The sequence below is a fragment of the Armigeres subalbatus genome, chromosome 2 (genome assembly GCF_024139115.2).
Source record: "Armigeres subalbatus isolate Guangzhou_Male chromosome 2, GZ_Asu_2, whole genome shotgun sequence".
NCBI classification, from domain to species: domain Eukaryota; kingdom Metazoa; phylum Arthropoda; class Insecta; order Diptera; family Culicidae; genus Armigeres; species Armigeres subalbatus.
The window spans coordinates 176,437,654-176,446,962 of NC_085140.1; positions in this window are offsets into that span (position 1 = coordinate 176,437,654).

A 9,309-nucleotide genomic window follows, 5' to 3' on the forward strand; every position below is an offset into this window, starting at 1 on the left:
TATCTAAAAATATATGGCAACATAGGAAATTTAGCGAGTGAATAAATCGTTTTTGTTGCGAAACAATTTGCTGCTTGCAAGAAAAATTATTAAGGAAATTCTAAATCGTGGGAAATTCAATTGAGCACGTAAAAGAATAACATATCAATAATAAGTATTTTTGTTTTCTTTATAACTTTGCTTACAAAAGTTCGATCGGTTCGCAACAACAACCGTTTTACATATTAGGAAATATTCTTCGAAGTCTTCGGGTTGATTATATTTTGGGGGAGATCATCCAGTGCCGGACACATAAGCCATTTGACAAAAAGAAACTCTAACTATCCGGATTAGGTTTCCTTTTATACCTTATACATAAAATATGGCCATTGATGATTCATACAAGCTATATTTGATTATTTGAACACGTTTTACGATGATGAATTTTGGAGAAAAAATTCACGGTTCAGAAAAATGTCGCCTAGTACCGGACACTATTTCATCAAATGTTCAAATATTGTTCAAATGTGACTAAGTTCCTGTTACATGAGTAAAGATATCATTCAGAATAATCATATTTTTCACATGCTTCAAGCTGTAAATATTAAAAATTGTTAGTAGAGCTTATTTGACTCGTCAGCTAAATTGTTTACATCCTAATCCAAATTCTCACCTTTTTGAATGCCCTCTTTAATTTTTGTTTCTGCTAATTTCTGTGGCTTTCTCAGCAAGAAGAAACAATTGAATTGAAGTAAGTGTAACAAAACAGGTGTAAAAAATGGCTATAAAAAATCTCAATGTCCGAACACCACAATTACATGGCACATCTAACAAATCATCATCATTATTTGAAATATGGCTAATATGGACCATCTTCACATAATCAGAATGCATTAGATTGATTTTAACATTGTTGGTTCAAAGCTTCTAAAATAACGCGAAACATCAAAATTTTCAACATTTTTATTCAATTTAATATTTTGTACAAGGCTTACCACATGAAGATCTGATATCCCATGCCGTTAAAATCCTTTTAAATAGCTTCCTTTTGTACTTTGTAAGCTGAAGGAGGGAGCTCTGCAAGTATCGTTTTACTGAGTATCCGGTATTAGGAGTTGTCCTGCGCTGGGGGATCTCCTCCTAAATAGTTAATGAGCCGCCTCACGAAACGATCATTCGCATACACCTGTGTTCAGAATAATAGCAGTGGAAGCCGTTTTTCATACAAAACGGTCAACTTTGACAAGGTGTAACTTTGTACCCCGATGACCGATTGAGCTGAAATTCTGGCAGTGAACTACAAATATGTTGAAATTTACACATACTAAGTATCATTTTTTTATATGACGCGTTCAAAAATTACGCACTAGGTCAAATTATTCAAAATAATAGCAGTTTTTGTTTTGGAAATATCAGGAAAGCTATTGATTGGAATGTTATCAATTTGAATTCAGGTGCTGCAAGACACTGAGTTTATAATTTAAAAAATACAAATTGTGGAATGTGACATTTGGATTGACCAGTATATCAAAAACAAAAACTGCTATTATTTTGAACAAGTTGACGTAGTGGGTAATTTTTGAATGCGTCATTCGAAAGAAATACTACTTTGTATGTATAAATTTCAATATATGTGTAGTTCACTGCCAAAATTTCAGCTCAATCGGTCATCGGGGTACAAAGTTACAGCTTGTCAAAGTTGACCATTTTGTATGAAAAACGGCTTCCGCTGCTATTATTCTGAACACAGGTGTACGGGGCGATTTCCATACAAACTTCAAACTGCTCGTACTCAGTTAAATTACAACCAATTCAGTTGAAAATTTGGGAGGTTCATCAAAACAGCAAATGTTATCGTTCAAGCAGGGAGCGAAAAAGTCAAAATTTCAATGACTCTAAGCTCTAAGCAAATTAATTATTATTTTATGATCTGCTTTACGTAGTTTCCGTCGGGCGGTCGTATCTTGTAACCCTTCTGATTATTTTTCAAGAAAATCATTGGTATTTTCACGAAAAATTCAGTTTCAACGTTGGGGATATCTATCGGGAAATTTCGCGAACTCCTTCGAATTTTAATCGGCGTGGAAAATCATAGTTAAGCGGCGTGACAAAATTTTAAACGACAGCGCGCCGATGCAAAGTTGTCGGCGGCGGCGGCGTGGCGCGGCGGCGCACACCTCACTATTCCTAACATTCATTGAGTAAGATGGCGTTCGATCGGAAAAAAATTCAATCTCTTCCGGTAAAAATGGTGCTTCTGTTCAAGATTTGGAAAAATCTGAGAATATCAAAAAATAAAGTCGACACTAAATGAACTACGGACTTTCAGGGATCAGTAGAAGATAAAAGGAAGTGAATAACATGCTGCATGTGTCCGAATATGGGCCCATAAGCTATACGATAAACTTTTGTGTGGAACATCGTTATGCAAGGCCATGATGATGATGAACCATGAGTGCAGCTCGGTTTTAAAATACTTCCATGGGGTTATTTCAACATGATCCGTACTGGTAAAGTATTGACGATGTTGATAAGCTAGTTTATTAAGGAATTTCTGTAAAACGGCAATGATTTTGAGAGCAATTTTTAGGTGTGTAATTCTTTCAAATCCATTTGCACTGATTGATACAATAACAGTTGATGTGTACGTTTAGGAATTCTTGTAGCGGCAGTTACTGTCTATTATCCGGAACCATCATAATCCGGCACTATTTTGGACGGTTTTTATTTCAATGTATTACGAGATGAACACGGTATTTTGGTACAAAGCAAAAAGAGTTGAATTGGTACTCAAGAAGATGAATTCTCTAAATAATTCCCAGGAAATTCCTATTATAACTTTTTGTGCTTTGACAAAGGCACATAACTTTGCAAAAAAGATTGAAAATGTAGCCTAGATCATTGATAAACGGTTCGTGAAGAAGCTAATGGGTACCATTTGATCAAAATCCCACAACTTAGCGTACGATCAAAAGGATATGGGAAAAGTGATACTGAACAGCAGTAAAGCATAGTAAAGGACGTTAAAGCGAAACAATAATTAATTATTCTTCAAAAACAAAGTCATAATGTTATTCATAAATCGTGCTTATACTTTCTGGGACACCCTATACTTGAATGAACACTTGATTGAGCGGCTACTCTAATCGACCGTGTCTACCTAGTAAACGTAAACGCTCAATATTCAGATGCGTTATTTTAATCTACCGAACGATGGAAATGACATTTTGTGCTGTCGAACGACCTACTCAGTTTAACAAACCTCCAAGAATGATATCCTTAAAATGTATGACTGGGTAAAAATAAAGCAGGTGTATGTCAAAAAGATTGGAAAAGGAAACATTTTGTCGAAATTCATATTAGCATATCTATTTTCATAGAACGGCGCAGATTTTTTTCTATTTTACTCCTAGCTCACCTATTTTCGTACGTACACATTTTACGAAGGTCGAGAAATGCACCATCATCACTAGGTGGATTAATCTGGGTTTTCAAATTTATTTGACTAATTTACCTAATATACTAATATACTAATATACTAATAAACCACAGGGGGTGAAACTTTTCTTCATGAAAATCATTGTTGATTGCGGTATTATTTACGTAAATAATAAGAACGACCAAATTTTTCAAAAAAAAAAGGGGTGGCAAAATCGGGTCGACACTGTTTTCAAAACGAACTTTCTGTTTTTAAAAACATACTTCAACATAATTTTGTTGAAACTGATAGCACACCACCATTGGCGGGTAGCTTTTTGAACAAAAACTATGTATAAGCTTCGTTATTGTCAGATTTTAATTCCATACAATGTAGTGAGTATAAATTACACGTCTGTTCCCTTTACTAATATTTTTGAAGTGATATAGACGTGCACCGATTTCATTTACGCAATTCTGCTGCTCGACCTGGAAATCACAGATCTTAAGCACCTGATCGATTAACGGTTGCACTGCGCACTTCTTTACGCACCGCATGATTACCGACCGACTTCCAACGGCCAATAGACCACCGACCGTTAGCACTGCAGTTAGCTGCTACAAGTCAATAATTATATCATCAACTGGTTTAATTGTTTGCATTTGTCTGTCAGATCGCTTCCCAAATGAACGGCTTCACCTGTCAGGCCGATTATTATAATATGGTGCAACTTTTGCTTAGAGCCACTTGGCGATGATGATTGGCTCGTGCCCCCGAGCGAGCCCACCGTGGGTCTCTTGCTGATATAACCATTTCATCTTCCTTGTTCGATATATAATGGCCAGTCAACCTAGTTTTACTGTGGATGTGTCCCCGCAACGACCTACTCGTAGCTTGACGTAGGTAATGGTCACTCGTTGCAAAATAGCGCCTGGTATCACATGACTCGGGAAAGGGAGTCCGCGGACGGGTGTCTGCCTGCTAAAGTGTTTGATTTATTGTCACTTGCGTGTGAGTGCCGTGTTTTATGGTACGATCAACCAGAAAATAGCATATAAACAGTGCAATCAGGTAGGAATGAGCCTGTCCATAGTGAATCGATTATACCAGTCGATTGATAGGCCGGTCGTCATCGTAGTCGCGTAAGGCTTCCGGTAAGCGAGTGGCGACGTCACTCCTTGGGCCTGCCATGGTTACTAAACGAATGCGAGCAATAAACGTATTTGCAATCAGGTAACGTCATGTGTATAAATATCGCCGCACGAGTATAGCTCCACTGTGTAAATAAATATGTTACTGTTGTTAGAGACTGGAGATTGGCTTCACATAAATTTTGTAACTTTGTAGGAGTGGACCCAACGTAGAAGACTGGGGATAGCTGAATCGGACGTTGTAGTGCAGATGGCTATCCAGCTGCTTCTTATTTTTCGATTATAGGACATTGCCGCCTCACAGCTTAGTGTTCATTAAGCAATTTCATAGTTCAAAGCCAAGCTACAATTTTTGCATTTGTATATTATGAGGCTAACACGATGCTCCTACGCCCAGATATCGAGAAAATTTCCAACCATAAATCCTTCTGGATTGGATCGGGAAACGAAACTAGCCACCCTCAACAAGCTCTTGCTTTATTACATCACATTTTACCACTAGACTTAGTGCAAATGCATTGTTATGAAAGAGAAAAGAAATCTTCAAAATAACTTCAGATAGCCGTTGACCACTTATGTTTAAATACAGATTGATCAAACCGATCTTCATTATAAATTTTACTCCGTTCAGGTCGTTAACTTACAAAACCAAATACATTTGTGTTTTGTCACTGTGTTCACGTGGTGTTGCCAACAAATGTGCATTTAGATAACAACAAATTATTCACCTAACTCTGCCTTTAATTTACTCGTCACAACGATGGACACGATGGCTCCGATCTGCGCTCGTCGGCGGCTTGTTTGTTTGCATATGAATTGAAACCAAAAGGCCGATGAAGGGATGAAAGCCTGGACAAGTGAACTGGTTTTAGTTGCAGTGTCACACAGTCGCCACGATTACGTGAGAATTTGACGAAGTTAGTTTTGCACGGCAAATATGCAATCCCTTACGCCGGGCTGACGGAAGATTCGTGACTTGATCCATGATGTAGTTATAATGGAGGCGACTTGAAGTACGATGAATCAAGGGACGGAATCGGTACAGCTATACATGCTTACAATGGCAACGAGATGATCTAATAAGCGGGTGGACTGTCCCCGATCAGAAATGTTGCACATCGTCGTCGTCCGTCTGATGTCGCTGCACTATTGGTATACGTACCTTCTTATAACCCCATAGATTTGAGGAAGATGACATACATTCTTGAAGTTGTCCACTGTGGGGGCAGTGCACCATTCAGTACTTACCACAGGGCAGTCAGTCTGCGGCGTCTGGCCAGAGGTAATTTAAAATTACTTAACATCATTAGTGCAGTTCAATCACGACTGCACTGCGCTGGCTGATGAACAACCGACAATCGTGTTAGACCATTAAATGAAAGCTGATCTTTATCTGGGTGCAACAAAACTGACGGACTAGAAAAGAAAAGAGATCCACAGTGAGCCGACCGTTTTGTTGGGGTTCTCATTGGACATTGAGTTTAATAAGTGACGATGATATACAACCATGTTGCAACGTAACAAAAATGCTTTGGCGCCAGTTAATACTCGAAGTAATTGTGGTTGATTTTGTTGCTATCTGAATTAATTCTATTGTACGAGAATGAGACTAATCAATATTCCAAGCGGCATGTTTGTCCTATAAAAGTTCTTAAAATCTTGGGACAACTAAATTTTGAGCATTGTTTACTTTGACCATAAATATGAAAAAAACCCATATTAATCCACCTAGCGGTGATGATGCCTTTCTCGCTCTTTATAAAATGTGTCGAGAAAATCCTTTAGAGAGGTCAAATAGAACAAATATAAAGCAATTAATGGTTTTGACTCGTGGAGAAACCATATCAAAACCGTCATAAAATCGGTTGTAGTCAAAATCAGGGGCAGGAAAATTTTAACATGCTAAAAATCTAGTCATCGCTGTATCTTGTACATGCTATGGCAGTTTCATTGCAAAGAATTGAAAATAGTAGTTTGTGCAACTATAGTTGCAGAAAGATGATTTTTTAAGCACGAGTATGATAAATCTGTACCAAAATGGTACAATTTTATTTACTTCACATGATCAATCTTGCCAAAAAATCGTGTTGCTGCAGAAAACAGATTCCATGTTATCGTGCCACATTAGGTGCTCGACAGACCATAGAGCGATAAATAAACCTGCCTTTGGAGAATTTGATGTCATGCTCACCAAATTATTTTATTTATTACGTGACACAGAGAATACACTGTTTGAACACCCACCCAAGCCAATTGAGCCAAATGTGGCCATGTAACTATTGTTCTAATGCTGGTTTTCCATTATAGCACCCAAATGAGTGCTACTTGGAAAACCAGCATTTGCTAAAATGGAAAATAATGGATTTTATGCAACCCATTTGAGTTGCATAATGTTCATTAAAGCACCCATACATGTCATTGGTATGGAAAAGTAGGCCGTTTCATCACTCAAATGCTGTAAACCAGGTATTATGATCAGAAATTGCAAAATATTTTTTTATGAAGTTAAATTGTAAACAAATAATCAATCAAAAGCCTGAATGCGTCCATTTTTGAAAGAATTAAAACCAAAAATAGAGAACTATTCAAATTACACATGTTCCAAGATCTGAAAAAAAAAATCGTATCTTCGAAATATTGAGAATGTAGCTAAAACTATTTTGAGAGCCTATTCCGACTACAAGCTTTATCAGAATAAAGCTATAATGAGGAAGCTCTTGATGTCAAAGTTGTCGTGTAACATCTCGTAATCTATACAAACTATAACCGTCACCTTTTAGAAAACCAAGAATGTTCAAACGTATGGAGCAAGCATTTTTGACAAACTACATCCTATTTACATTATTATTAGGACGTACCTTATCATTATCGGATAATAGTAAAAGAGTAAAAAATTGATTACCTGATAACTTTCCCTCAAAACCACAAACGCTCATTAATAATGAAATTTATTTGTTTAACGATAATTCAAACTACGGACAAAATTAGCTCAAATCCTATTCTCGGTTGCGCATGAAATGCTTGTGGTAGATAGAAGTGGGTTACGCCGGAAACTAACTAGAAGACTTGATACTTTGAATTTCCCTGATTGAAGCAAAATTCGCCATCTCCAAACTCACAAACCAATTGAGCAGCTTACTCCGATATATGTGTAATTAGTCCTACAAAGGGTTTCAAAATCCCATCAACCAGCTAGCGATTTTTGGATTTCAAGTTCTTGAGTATATCCACGGAAATCAAATAGAACATGAGTTATGAGTATTAATCGAATGATTCAGGATAAACGCAATAGAAAAACGCTCATTTCTATGAACATTGAAGTTACTCCCCCTCTCTTTACGGAATATTTCTGTTCCAAAAAAGCGTGACTTGAGACAATTTTTAATCTGTATTTGTCGATGCCAATTCAATAGCTACGAAGTCACATACATTTTTTAATGTTCATATAAAACAAACCAGACAGCAGAATGGAACTGCTATCGACTACGCGGCTTTTTCTACTCAGATCTCTCTTTGAACGTGCTCGAAAAGTACGTTACTTCTTAATACCTAATATTCTGGCTAAATTTTTTATGACATGAAACAACTTGTTGTGAGTAAACAAATTAATACCAAGTGTCCCAAAACTAATTGAATTTTTTAAATGCATTTTACGAATAAAAAAATAGGTAGTTCTTGGGCTTCTTTTAAAAATTTTTTTTTTTGTAAAAAAAATATATCGGCTAAAATTTTTTTTTTATTTTTTTTTTGCTTTGTATACGAGAAAGGCAAAAAAAATATTGGCTAAAACTTTCGAGCCCAGAGTCCCAATTTTCATTGGAAAACAATCGGACAGGATTCCCCGTTGAACACAATTTGTTGCGCGCAAATCGGTTGATGAAAACTGATTGAAAAGTTGGCCTGACTTTCCAAGCCTTTTTTGCTTAAAAATGTATTTTGACCATAGTTTCTGATACCGTCTGCCCAGTTCTCAATAGAAAGCAATAGGACGGAATCCCCTGTCGAACGCTACTTTTGCGAAACAATCGGTAAAGGATAAGTGACAAAAAAGTGAGCTAGATTTTTTCACTCGTCTTCGTCGAAAGATAAAGTATTTTGACCATAACTTCTGAGCCCATAGTCCAATCCGGCCAATTTTCAATAGGAAACAATGGGACAGGATTCTGCGTCGAATGCAACTTGTTGCGAGCAAATCGGTCAAGGGTATGTGCCTGTACACTGGGCTAGACTTTTCCACTCGTTGTTGTCTAAAAAAAAGTGTTTTGACCATAACTTCTGAGCCCATAATCCGATCCGGCCAATTTTCAATAGGAAACAATGGGATAGGATTCTGCGTCGAATGCAACTTGTTGCGAGCAAATCGGTTAAGGGTAAGTACCTGAAAAGTGGGCTAGACGTTGTTGTCTAAAAAAAAGTATTTTGACCATAACTTCTGAGCCCATAATCCGATCCGGCCAATTTTCAATAGGAAACAATGGGATAGGATTCTGCGTCGAATGCAACTTGTTGCGAGCAAATCGGTTAAGGGTAAGTACCTGAAAAGTGGGCTAGACTTTTTGCGCACATACACACACATACACACACACACACATACACACGCACACACATACACACACACATACACACACACAGACATCACCTCGATTCGTCGAGCTGAGTCGATCGGTATATAACACTATGGGTCTCCGAGCCTTCTATAAAAAGTTTGTTTTTGGAGCGAACATATAGCCTTTACGTATACTTTGTATACGAGAAAGGCAA